Below are 14,150 nucleotides of genomic sequence, written 5' to 3' on the forward strand. Positions count from 1 at the left end.
ATTTTTGGGATGACAAAATGAGTTTTCCACACTGAATTCCAGAGAAGTATTTTAGTTTTTGTTGTTGCTGCTGTTTTTTTTTTTTTTTTTTTTTTTTTTCTCTCTTTTAACAAAAATCTTCATTGTAGCCTGGCAACGGTGGCTCAGTGGTTGAGCGTCCACCTATGAATCAGGAGGTCACAGTTCGATTCCTGGTCAGGGCACATGCCTGGGTTGGGGGCTCAATCCCCAGTGGGGGACATGCAGGAGGCAGCCCATCAGTGATACTTTCTCATCATTGATGTTTCTATCCCTCTCTCTCCCTTTCCCTTCCTCTCTGAAATCAATAAAAATATATTTTAAGAAAACTTCATTGTTGAAAGTACTAAATATGTCCCCTTTATCCCCCATTGATCCCTTCTATTCCACCCCACCCCAGGCCTCACAGACCTTCACCACTCTATTGTCTGTGTCCATGGTTTATGCTATATGCATATAAGTTCTTTGGTTGATCTCCTGCCCTCTCTCCCCCCATGGGCCTCCCTCCTCGCCCACATCTTCCATTTTATTTTTATTGATTTTTAGAGAGAATGGAAGAGAGAGGGAGAGAGAAAGAGAAACATCAATGTGAAAGCAAAACATCAATTGCTGGCCGCCTCCTGCACAAACCTTACTAGGGACTAAGCCTGCAACCTGGGCATGTGCCCTAACAGGGAATAGAACCAGGAACTTTCTGGTGCACTGGATGATGGCCAACGAACTAAGCCATACTGGCCAGGCCTGTACTTTGTTTTGAAAAGAGCTAATTCTTGGAAAGTATTATTTCCTATCTGCTGGTCCATATTCACTGGGTCTTATATTGCCCTTTGAGCTTAATAATTCTTCCTCTATGTGATATCTTTAGATATCAGCAGATCAAATCATAGCCCTGAAGAGTCTTCTCTTCTCTATTAAACATATTCTGTTGGTTTCAAGTTCACTTCACTCACTTCCTGGAGCACACACTATAAACGTATTTAGAGGAACCATCCACTGTGTCCTATTTGTACAGAACAAAGCAGGACTATTGCCTCTCCAATTTAGGTGCCATGTTCTGAATAATGCAAGATAAGGCAGTGTGAGATATCTTGGTAGCCTCTTCCTGAGTTTGACAGATATCACCCATATTTAAAATCTCTTAGGAGCTTTTTGAATCCTGATTTGGGCATCCCACACATTCACTATTGCTTCCAAACTTTGTTTCATTACAGGATTAAGAAATAAACATGATATATATGTCCTCAGCCAACCAAGTCATTGATAAAATGACGAATAAGCCAAGGCAAGCAAAAGTCACAGTCCTGAAACAGGCTGCTGGGTACTTCCCACAGGTGGATATGCTCCTCAGTGTTAGCCAGCTGTGAGCCTGCCCTCATTCCTCCGTCTTGTCCACATGTAGATGGTCACTGGGGTATATGTGGCAAAACAACATCTTTAAAAGTCTAGACAGGCTTTTTGTGAAATGTTGCACTTCATAAGGGCTGCTTTCTGGGTCCATTCTAGAATTCTACTGAAAATAAAAATTAAGCTCACTATTTTAAAATTTGTTAAATCTACCCCCATTTTATTTATTATTCATTGGAATTGGGGCATTCGACTAACTCCAATCTTTTAGCACCATTACCATTTTCCAAAATCCTTCAAAAAAAAGTAGATATTCTACTTTTTACCAAGTGCTCATACCTCTTAATTATACTCTTAGAGCATAAAAACATGCCCTGAAAAAGGTTATAGTCTTATAGATGTTGATAAGGAACATGCCTATGGAATGTTGATATCACAATACAAGAAATATGCTCATATAAATGTCACTAGTCATAATTTATTGTGTAAGGGACAGAGCATCAGGGACTGTATTAGAAGAAGGAGTTTCATGGAAGATATGAGTGCCTATGTGGATCTTACAGGAGGCACAGATATAAATGTTCTAGGGAAGGGGAGAGGAATGGTATTTCACATTGGTTTCTTCCTTGGCTCTATGAGACTCTATCTAGTTTTACCCGAAATTATATAGCTTGTGGCTTCCTAAGAAATCCTTAGCATAGCTACAATGTTGTCTCAAAGTTATGCTATATTTATTTAGAGATTTGTTCAAAAGAGCTCAGAGCACAGTATGGAAAATAAGTTAAACTTGGGGTATCACAATGAAGGAGATGGGAGAATACGTTTCATGGATGTAGAAACTAAGTGTAGGTGAAGAACCTGAGATAACAGGTCCTCTACATCTAGTTCACTTCTTTTAGCAATGCCTGAGTTAGAGTAACTTAAGTCTCTGCATAAACCAACACAGTGGGGCCTTGACTTATGAGTGTCCCAACTAACGAGTTTTTCGAGATACGAGCTGTTTCTCCGCTGATTTTTTGCTTTGAGTTGCGAGCTAAAATTCGGGTTACAAGGCAGCTTCAGATACCCCACCGCTAGTTGGCGCAGTGAACGTCACAGTGAACGCCACAACATCAGCCCAGCATTCAATTCATTGTAATGGTGAAAATTGATTTGACATACGAGTAATGTGAGTTACGAGCTCCGTCAAGGAACGAATTAAACTCGTAAGTCAAGGCCCCACTGTACAGGATTCTGATTATAGGGTTAACATTTCAAAACTAGAGTTCATAACACGACACAACAAAAGAAACTAATTTAGAAAAAAAAATTACATGAACTTAATTGTTTGGATATCCCTTTACTTTTTACTCCTCTAAGGAAACTGATTTCCACTTTCAGATAAAAGTATAAAGATAGAAAATACTTTTACTCTTATCCCATGCCTTTTTTAGACCTTAGCTTTATCCTGTACCTTCCTCACTTTCTCACCTCTTAGATGCTTCTCTCTCTTTCTGTCTGTGAAAATTCGAAAAACATCCACGTGAGAAAATTATAGGCTCCATGATGCACCACTCAATCTTGTGTTTCTCTATACATCTGGGACCTACACAACTGGCAGACACCTCCTGTGCTTTGTGAATATTCATCCTAGTACAGTCACTAATATGTAGGCCTGTGAGCTGAGTCAGTTATTTAAACATTACAGTTTAGAAAAATAAGTAGAGAAATCTTAGTATGTAGATAGAGCACTCATTTAAGGAATAGAAGAATGTGAAATGGGACATAAAAAAAGATGAATTAATTCTAAACATAAAAAATAAATCTAGCTAAATGGCTCTGGCTGGGAAACCATTTATAAAACATTTGTAAAATATTTCTCAATGGTACTCTACTACAAGATCTGTATGAGGAATTTACAGGAAATCAATAAAGGAAATGGTGAGCTCAAAAGAGAGCAGTAACCAAATGTAATGACACAAGCAATAGTCAAATAGTCAAGCTATAGAAGTGGATTTAGGAATGCAAGAAAAAAAAATCTTCAGGTAAATGAGAAAAGTGGGCTAAAGATTAATTTACAAAACTGTCAATGGACACAAAATATTAAAACTGCATGTATTTTCCCTGACTGGTTTGGCTCAGTGGATAGAGCATCGGCCTGTGGGCCGAAAGGTCCCAGGTTCGATTCCGGTCAAGGGCATGTACCTTGGTTGCGGGCACATCCCCAGTAGGAGGTGTGCAGGAGGTGGCTGATCGATGTTTCTCTCTCATCGATGTTTCTAACTCTCTATCCCTCTCCCTTCCTCTCTGTAAAAAATCAATAAAATATATTTTTTTTAAAAAACTGCATGTATTTGAAAACTCTGTAAAGGATATGCTATTCTTGAAAACTCATTTGTTGGGGGGAAAAAAGTTGTATGTGTGTGGTTTTTTTTTTCTTCTCTTGACTATCCAAAATAGCACAGTTTAACTCCTGTTAAACATTTTTACTCACCAGCTTTTAAGCATTTACAAAGTATACCATGACCCAAATTCCCAATTACTATAAATGTTTGACACACTATTTTCAAGTGCCTTTAACAGTTTTTGCTATTTTCTTTTACTTCTCTGTTTTGACATCAATCAAACCAATGTATCCATTTAATTGTAAAATATATCACTAAGTTTGTCAATATATTTCTGTGGGTGGTTCTCTCTTTTCCTTTGGTCTGCATAACTTTTCTTTTTTCCTTTTTATAATGGAGGATTTGGCATCCTTTCTAGTTCAATCTCAGTGATTCCAGAAAGACATTCATAAGCAAATTTCTTTTCTTTCTTCAAAACTATCTACCGATTCTTTTTTTCTTTTCCCTATGGAATACTTTAAATATATCTCATGATGATAAATTATTCTCATAAATCAATGAAGTCAGAAAGGAGAGCCAGGAAGATGATCAAAATAAGTTCTTTCATTCATTTACTGATTCATGTAAAAATCACTTAGTAAACACCTATTATATTCCAGGTGCTCTTGGAGGCACTGGTAATACAACATTGGACAAAACCAAATCCTGTCTTATAGACTGCACCTTAATGAAGAGAGCAGAGAGGCAGACAAAAAAACATAAACAAGTATGAAAATATCTAACACTAGTGGCCCAGTGCACGGAATCGTGCACATTGAAAGTGAAATAATTAGAAGAAACATTTTAATATTGCTATTTGCCCTTTCTCCTTCAGTGCCTGGGAGCTGGGCAGTGGTGCCCCCAGCACGGCCACTGGTCACCGTCTGCAATGTGATCAGCAGGGCGATCAGGCCCCCACTCATACCTGCCTTGGCCTGGCACCACCTGCTCACCTGCTTCACCATCCCACCATGATCTCGCTCTCCCATTGAGGCCGACAGCACCTCCACTGCCACCCGCTGCCAGTGCCACATCATTGATGCCTGCCATGTTCTGTGCTGCCCCCTGGTTGTCAGCGCACATCATAGCAAGTGGTCGAACCTCCGGTCTCCCTGTCAAACTCCTGGTCAAACCACCGTTCAAGGGGACAATTTATATATCAGGCTTTTATTATATAGGATGCTGGATGGTAATCTGTGCTATGATCTAAAGTAAGTCACACTGAGTAGGAGAGGCTGGTAAGTGAATGATTACAATTATGTATATTAGGAAAGATTCACTGAGAAGATAATATTTAAGCAGAGGTCTGAAGGAAGGTCGTTACAGAGAAGCTAAGGGTAAAGTCACAATAAAAATGAATGAAGACCAAGTTTCTCTATCCTTGGCATTTTTAAGTCCTGAATATATTTAATTTACATGATTTCTTAATTGCACTCTTGATATCTTAATGTTTAAAAGTGTTTTCTCTGCACCTTCTCTAGAATCAATGGGGATGCTTATTAAAAACTAGGGGCCTAATGTACAAATTCATGCACCTTCAAAGAAACTGTGGGCTGCGAGGCTGTGGTGGGCATAGGAGTGGGTCTTGGCCCATCCTCCATGCCCCCGCTGACCCTTCCTGCCATGTCCTCTGGTCCCTGTCTGCCAGCAGCCCCACTCCTGACACCGCCACTCCCATGTGCTAATGGTGCTGGCCCTGCTCACACCCACTGATGTTGTGAAGGGATTGGGGCTGGTGCCATTAGCAGGTGCAAGTGGGTTGGGCGCTGTCAGCAGGTGTGAGTGGTGGCTGCTGCCTCAATAACCCCTCAGGAGCAGGGTGGGTGAAGAAGCCCTCAGGGATGATCAGGGCCAGCAGCTGCCACTAGCACCTGTTGACTGTGCTGAGCAATTGGGGCTGGCGCCAGGTGCCGGCAGTGGGTGCAAGCGGGGCAGGCACTGGCAGCAGGTGCGAGCATTGGGCGGGACTGCAGCAGGCGGGAGCAAAGAATTTTCAGTAACTACCAGAAGCTTGGCCCGATGACAGTGACTAGCACCCTGCCTTGGTCTAGCGCCCCCCCATTCACTTCCTCCATCATTGCGCCATGGCTGACACCTGCCATGTTCCACACTCTGACACCTGCTGCCTAGTCCGACCAAGTTCCGCACACGCCCCCTGGTGGTCAGCACACATCATAGCAACCAGTTTTTTGGTTATTCTGCCGTTCGGTCTATTTGCATATTAGCCTTTTATTATATAGGATAATAGAGGCCCAGTGCAAAAATTTGTGCACCGGTGGGGTCCTGTTGGCCCACCCTGATGGGTGTCGATTGGGGCTGGGCAGGTTGGGGGTGAGGGCCCATGGGAGATTGGCCAGCTGGCCCTGCCCAAGATCAGGGTGTGGAGGGGAAATCAGATAAATAGATAGATATATTCCTTGGCTCCATGAATTCTGAGATTAGGGCTAAACTAGGAACATGCAATTTACCCCTTCTACCCACCAATATTTTTTATTCACATCAAATTTGGAGAAGTAAGTACTGCTCAAAACCGAAATAATGTGGTTAATTTACTTTGTGTTTCTTCAACCTTTCAAATGCTTAGTGCTCATATACTATAGTAAATTCTGAATCTGGAAACCTCTTAACTTTATTATAGCTTTCATAGTCCTCTTGAAACAAAATACCTCCTTGTCTATAATGGTCAAGCAAATAAATCAACAAAGCATCTATAAACATGAAGAAGGACAGGGACTTCATCATAACTATTTCATCATTTCCAATGCTCTGACTCAGATATTCCAAAATCATTCTTTCTGTCACTTCTAGTTAATTGTACATTGACATTTTGAGTGTGGATGGGAGAAAGAATGTTCACTATACTATCTCTCTTCAATTTTATAAATTTTAAACATAAAGGCATTACATTAAAATGACCTGGATTTTGCTAAGCTTATTCTTCCTTCATTTCTCCACTAAGGTGTAATTGTCATCTATAATAATAAAAGTGTAATATGACCAGACAGCCAAATGACCTTCTGGACATCCTTCTGGACAACCTTCTGGATGAAGCCAGGGCTGCAAGGGCTGAGGCAGCCACAACAGCTGCGAGGGCTGAGCCCCTTACATGAATTTCATGCATTGGGTCTCTAGTTATTATATAACTGCACAGATAGATTTTAGGAATTCCTCAAGAACAGGTTCAAAATGACTGACATGATCTGCAATAGACTAATTTATATTCTGCTTATAATTCTCATATTACTTGAGAAAAAACAATTTTAAAAACCTTAGGTATTAGTGCTAAGGGAAGTAAGATCTTAGTAGATGTACATTTTTCCATGGTCATACCTATGACATCATTAAAAGCTGATCAATGAGAGGAAACCCTTTCAGGCTATGGCTCAACTTATAAACAGCTTCATAGTCCCTACAAGTGTGATACACCTCCCAAGAAGATGATGCACTTGAAAAAGATACAATATTAAAATGAACAACAAGAAATAGTCTATTGAATGTTCTCTAAACCTCGTTTCAAGGTTATGGTAAGTACTGTTTCATATTTTAGTAATTTAAAATAATTCTAAAAAGAACAAACATGGGTCTTTGTTTTTGAAGGGATGACTGATAGGTATAGAAAGTATAAGAGCCTCACTAAATATGCAATACTGTACAGGAATGTGGATGGAGATATGGAGATATAGTTTTTGAATAGATCACAATGGGAACGTATCACACCAAGGAGATGGAAAAGGAAGAACTGTCTTTAACTAAAGCAGAATGATACAAAAGCCACTGAAGTGAGAAGTGCAGAACATTGTTTATCAGGACGAGTCACATTCCTGTTACATAGCTCTTCTCGAGGAGTTGGCAGCTGTTTAATTAGAACACGAGGAGAGCGCACATATTTACTTCAGTTTCTGCTATCTGGTTACTCAGTAGCTCCCATTAACCACATGACACTATTTTGGGGGATGGATAACAGCTTGCTTCTCTCATTTCTGAGATATATCACTAACCTGAATATATATATTATTTTAGATGGACACTTTCCTTTTGACATATGAGAAACAGTAAAAATTTGAACCACTATCAGTAATTATTCATATGTGTATCCTGCAAAGAAAATCATTGCCTCCACATCTATGTCTTAGAGCATGAAAAAGAATGGGGCAAAACCCTCTACATATTTCCTTTGTGTGTTGAAAGTACAAAATAACTTTATGAAATACCTAAATAACTAAAGTAGATTCTTTATGTATACAATATACACCATAGGTATTTTCTTTTTATAGCCCAGAAGATAAAATAATGTGTCTTAATAATACTTTCATGGGGTTGTTGTGGAGACAAGGGCTGGAGGAGTGTTTTTCACTGCTCCAGTCCAGTAGCTGCCAGCAGAGTTCCGCTAAATTGCTTCCAGAGTACAACATATCTGTAAATGTCAGAGTTGTCCCTGGCCTCCAACACCTGGTTCCACAAGTTGCTTTCGTGGCTGCACAGGTGATACCATCTTATGGCTTCCTATAATTTCTCCCACTATCTACTAGTACTTCCACTTTACATGGCCATTCTCACTGTCTGGTCATTCCTTTAATCAGGCTCCTAAAATGCTCCTATAATAATCAGCAGGACAAAATGTAATCTCTAGTTGCTAATTGATTTTTATTGAATAATGAATCATTAGTATTTTAGTATATCTTATTCAAAATGGCACTATTAATGTATACCACTATTACCTTCATAATCTAAAAGTTAATTTTGCAATGCAGGGTTATTACTTTTCTATTACTGCTGTTATGAATTACCACAAACTCAGATGCATAGAACAACACAAATTAATTATCTTGCAGTTTTTGTAGGTCAGAAGCCTGGGTCTCGGCTCAAAAGATTAACGAGGCTGACATCAAAGCCTGGGCGGAACTGCACCCCTTTCTGCAGGGTCTGGGGATAAATCCCTGTTCAGGCTCATGCAGGTCTCAGCAGAATTCAGTTCTTTGCAGTTGTAGGACTGCCTCCACATTTCCTCCCTGGTGGGCAACCAGGGGTGTCTTCAGCTTTTAGAGGCAGCTTTTAGAACATATCCCCTTGCTTGTGACCCCTTCCTTCATCTTTACTGTAAGCAATGGCAGTTGATTCCTTTCTTTGCTTCTCTCTGATCATAGCCATAGAGAAAGGTTATCCATGTTTAATGGCTCATGTGATTAAATTGGACCTATTCAGACAATCTAGGATAATTTTCCCATCTCAATGTCCTTTTTAAAAATATTTCTATTTAATTTATTGGGGTTACATTGGTTAATTAAATGTTCCAAGTGTAACATTTTATAATACATCAACTGTATATTGTGTTCACCACTCCCATCACCATTTATCCCCCTTTACCCTTTTCTACCTACCCCCACCCACCTTCTCTCTGTTAATCACCGTATTGTTGTCTATGCCTATGAGGTTTTTGTTTAATCCCTTCACCTATTTCATCCATCCCTCAACCTCTCCCCCACCCAAACTGTCAGTTTTTTTTTCTGTATCTATGAGTCTATTTCTATTTTGTTTGTTTATTTTGTTCATTAGATCACACATATAAGTGAAAACAATTGGTATCTATCTTTCTCTGACTGGCTTATTTCACTTAGCGTAATACCCTCTAGGTCCATGCATGCCGTCACAAAGGTAAGATTTCTTTCTTTTTTATAGCTGAATATTAATCCATTGTGTAAATATACAGCTTTTTTTTTTTATCCACTCATCTAATTATGGGCACTTGGCTGCTTCCAAATCTTGGCTATTGTAAATAGTGCTGCAATAACCATAAGGGTGTATATATTCTTTCTAATCAGTGTTTTGGGCTTCTTCAGATATATTCCCAGGAGTGGAATTGCTGTATCAAAAGGCAGTTCCGTTTTAATTTTTTTAGGATACTCTATACTGTTTTCCATAGTGGCTGCACCAATCTGCATTCCCACCAATAGCGCAGGAAGGTTCCCTTTTCTATACATCCTCGTTACCACTTGTTGTTTGTTGATTTATTGGTGACAGCCATTCTGACAGGCATGAGGTGATATCTCATAATGGTTGTAATTTGTATTTCTCTGATGATTAGCGACATTGAGTATCTTTTCATGTCTATTGGTCATTTGCATGTCCTCTTTGGAGAAGTGTCTATTTAGGTCCTTTGTCCGTTAATTCAATTGCATTTTTTGTTTTATGGTGATGAGTTGTTTGAGTTATTTATAAATTTTGGATATTAACCCCTTAGTAGATGTATAATTGGAAAATATGTTCTCCCATCCAGTGGGTTGTCTTTTCATTGTATTGATAGTTTCCTTTGCTGTGAAAAAACTTTTTAGTTTGATGTATTAAAATTTGTTTTTTTTTTCTTTTTTCCCCCTTGCTCAGGGAGATACATCAGAAAAAACATTGCTATAAGAAATATCTGAGATTTTGCTGCTGATGCTTTTTACTAAAATGTTATGGTTTTGAGTCTTACATTTAAATCTTTAACTCATTTTGAGTTTATTCTTGTGAATGGTATAAGGAGGTAGTCTAGCTCCTTTTTTTTTTTTTTTGTATGTACTTGTTCAATTTTCCCAACACCATTTACTGAGTAGACTGTTCCAAGAGGTTAATTCTTAGCAATACAGGCCTACCTCAAGACGTACGAAAAATCTCAAATAATCTAAACTTACACCCAAAAGAACTAGAAAAAATAACAACAAACAAACACCAGAGTAAGTAGAAGGAAGGAAATAATAAAAATTAGAGTGGAAATAAATGACATAGAGACTAAAAGAAACAATAGAAAAGATCAATGAAACCAAGAGCTGGTTATTTGAAAACATAAACAAGACTGACGAGCCTTTAACTAGATTCATAATGAAAAAAGGAGAGAGGTCTCAAATAAATAAAATCAGAAATGAAAGAGGAGAAATAACAATGGACACCACAGAAATACAAAGGATTTTAAGAAAATATTACAATCAACTGTATGTCAAAAAATTGACAACCTGGACAAAATGGAAAAATTCCTAGAAGCATATAATCTTCCAAAACTTAATCAGGAAGATTCTGAAAATCTGAATAGACCAATTAAAACTAATGAAATAAAAGCAGTAAACACACATACACACAACAACAACAACAACCAGCAAACAAAAGTCCTGGACCAGCCGAACCGGTTTGGCTCAGTGGATGAAGCATCGGCCTGTGGACTCAAGGGTCCCAGGTTCGATTCTGGTCAAGGGCATGTACCTTGGTTGCGGGCACATCCCCAGTAGGGGCTATGCAGGAGGCAGCTGATCGATCTCTCTCATCGATGTTTCTAATTCTCTATCCCTCTCCCTTCTTCTCTATAGAAAATCAATAAAATAAATTTTTTTTTTAAAAAAAGTCCTGGACCAGATGGCTTCAGAAGCAAATTTTACCAAAGAAAGATCTAATACCTATCCTTCTCAAACTATCCCAAGAAATTCAAAAGGAGGGAAGACTCCTAAACTTATTTTATGAGGCCACCATTATCCTCATTCCAAAACTAGATAAAGACATGACAAAGAAATATAATTATAGACTAATATCCCTGATGAACATAGATGAAAAATACCCTCAAAAACATATTAGCAAAGCACATCCAACAAAACATTAAAGAGATCATACACCATGATCAAGTGGGATTCATTCTGGAGAAGCAAGATTTGTACAATATTCACAAATCAATAAACATGATACACCACATAAACAAAATGAAGAATAAAAATTACATGATTATATCAACAGATATAGAAAAAGCATTTGACAAAATCCAGCACTCATTTACAATAAAAACTTTTAGCAAAATGGGAATATAGGGAACATACCTTAATATAATATGAGCCACATATGACAAACCCATGGTCAACATAATACTTAACAGGCAAAAACTAAAATAGTTTTTCTTAAAATTGGGAGCAAAACAGGGATGTCTGCTTTCACCACTCTCATTGAACATAGTACTGGAAGTTCTAGCCAATTTGAATAAAAGGTATTCAAATTGGAAAGGAAGAAATAAAACTGTAATTATTAGCAAATGGCATGATACTATATATAGAAATATCTAAAGACTCAATGTCATTACTTTTTATTTTTTTAAGTATGTTTTTATTGATTTGAGAGAGAGAGAGAGAGAGAGAAACATCAATGTGAGAAAAACATTGATAGGCTGCCTCCTGCAAGCCCCCTACTAGGGATTGCATCCTGGGCATGTGCTGGGAATTGAGTTGTGACCCCTGGTTCATGAGATGACACTCAACCAACTGAACCACACTGGTGGGGCATCAATGTCCTTACTTTTAATCACATCTGAAAAGTCCCTTTTGATGTGTAACATAACATATTAACAGATTCTGGGGATTAGGGTGTGAACATCTTTGGGGGCCATTATTCTGTTTACCACACAGGGAATGACAATCTACATGGACCAGGAGATCAATCTGGTCTGCTACCTATTTTTGAAAATAAAATTTATTGCAGAGTCACACCCACTTGTTTATATGCTGTCTATGGCTGCATTCACTCTACAACAGCCATAGGTGAATAGATGGGACAGAAACAACTATGGCTCAGACACCTAAAACACTTACTATGTGATTCTTAACTGAAAAAGTTTGCTGAGCCCTTCTCCAACAACAGAATAATTATTCTAAATCTTTTTGAAGAATATTAGCTATGTATTATGAATAAAAATAAACAGAATTTGAAATGTAATGGAGAAGAATGCTTACTGAAATTTAGGATACACCCCAAATAGCTGTAAGTAGAGAATGATTCTATCTCAATTTCAGCTGTTGGCAGAGCCATCAATCTTCTTGTCTAGTTAGCATTTCATGACACTCCTTTAAAATTACCAAGAGCTTTACACAAGCAAAATATCAGAAATCTCTTTCTTCCACATGGACAAAACACAACGGTAGAAAAGTAATTTTAAAAGTAAACATATGCATTCATATAAATATAACCATTGGACACAGATAGTAGGGGGGGTGAGGGCATATGCTGGGGGGTGGGAGCGGCTGGGGAGAGGGCAATGGGGGAAAAAGGAGACATATATCATACTTTAAACAATAAAGAATTTAAAAATAAAAATAAATAAAAGTAAAGGTATACAAAAATCCTTTGCAGAAATTATAGATGCAAAGCCTAGACTTTAAGCTTTGCCAAGTGATTTTTAATTTCTTAGATTATTATCAGCCTTTGATATTCATAAAAATACCCACTGATGAATGTTGGAATCTCTTTTCATTGTTTCTCACGCTTATCTAATGTTAACAAGCACATTCATTACAGTCTTCCATTGTGTTTCCCACTATTATTTACAAAGGCCATGGTTGATGATTAATTTTAGTTTATGCACATAAAACAAACTCCTTAATTTGTTAGATTGATCCTATTCATATGCAAGCAAATATGGCAAAAAATACACACTCCCACAAGTCCAAATTCCCATGAGATCTTTTATGAATATGAGCAGTTTGAAAATTACAAATAAACATGGTGCATTTGTTCAGTCCTGAAAGATAGCAGTATCACCCTAACGAGGCCATTGGAGTTGTTGCTCAGAGGAAGAAATAAAAAGAATGACAACAAGATTAGACTGCAAAAACTGCTGGCCAGACAGTCCAATCCATCTCTTCATGAGATATGGAACTATAGAAAGACTTTTTATTTGGAAAAATAATGTGTATTACAGCTTGCAATGTTAATAAAGCACCAGATCACTAAGATAACTGATTTTTCTAACTCATTTTAAAGGGATATTATCGACCTTAAAAAGTCACAGCAGGTTCAGACCCATCAGAACCAAAGCAGACTAATGATGGGTATGTGTACATGTGCATGTGTATATGTCTGTGTGTACATATTGAGCCACACTTGCCAGTGCTAACAAATTTGGAGCATACAAAGAAATAAATTCCTTACTCAAAAGCAATGTTAAAATTATTTCCCAGGTTTCAATGCAGTGAGGAAATCATGGCTATTCTAAGGTTTGAGGAAGTAGATAGTATAGTGATCAAACACACTCTCTAAGTTAGAATCAGTATGACAAAAGTAGGAAAAGACCTAATAGGTTAATTATTAATTATGATGTTTAAAATTATTGCTGAGAGATTTGATATTTTCATTAAGCAATTTAGGAAGCCTGAAACATTTTAGTAAAAAGTGGTTTACAAAAAAAGATAATTGTCATTGTTTATAAACCAAGGCTGTTTTGTTTGTTTTTTTAGGAAAAATCAGAAATTACAAAATAGGTTTTGTAAAACAGAATATGATTATAAATCCCATTATGTCATTCACTAAGTACATCAATTTGGGAAAATGCCAATCACTTTGTGCTTCTGTTACTTGCATGTAAAAGTCAACTTCATAAAAATTTTTTAAGGAATAAAAAAAAACCTATGTGTATATAATAAAAGC

The 14,150-nt window shown here is 37.7% G+C and overlaps 1 protein-coding gene across 2 annotated transcripts in view; it reads right to left on the reverse strand.

The window, feature by feature from the left end:
• Positions 1-14,150, reverse strand: part of ADGRB3 (adhesion G protein-coupled receptor B3) — a 689,753-nt gene that overhangs the window by 291,770 nt on the left and 383,833 nt on the right. The window lies entirely within an intron of this gene.

Source organism: Myotis myotis, unplaced genomic scaffold, assembly GCF_014108235.1.
Source record: "Myotis myotis isolate mMyoMyo1 unplaced genomic scaffold, mMyoMyo1.p scaffold_m19_p_7, whole genome shotgun sequence".
Taxonomy (NCBI): domain Eukaryota; kingdom Metazoa; phylum Chordata; class Mammalia; order Chiroptera; family Vespertilionidae; genus Myotis; species Myotis myotis.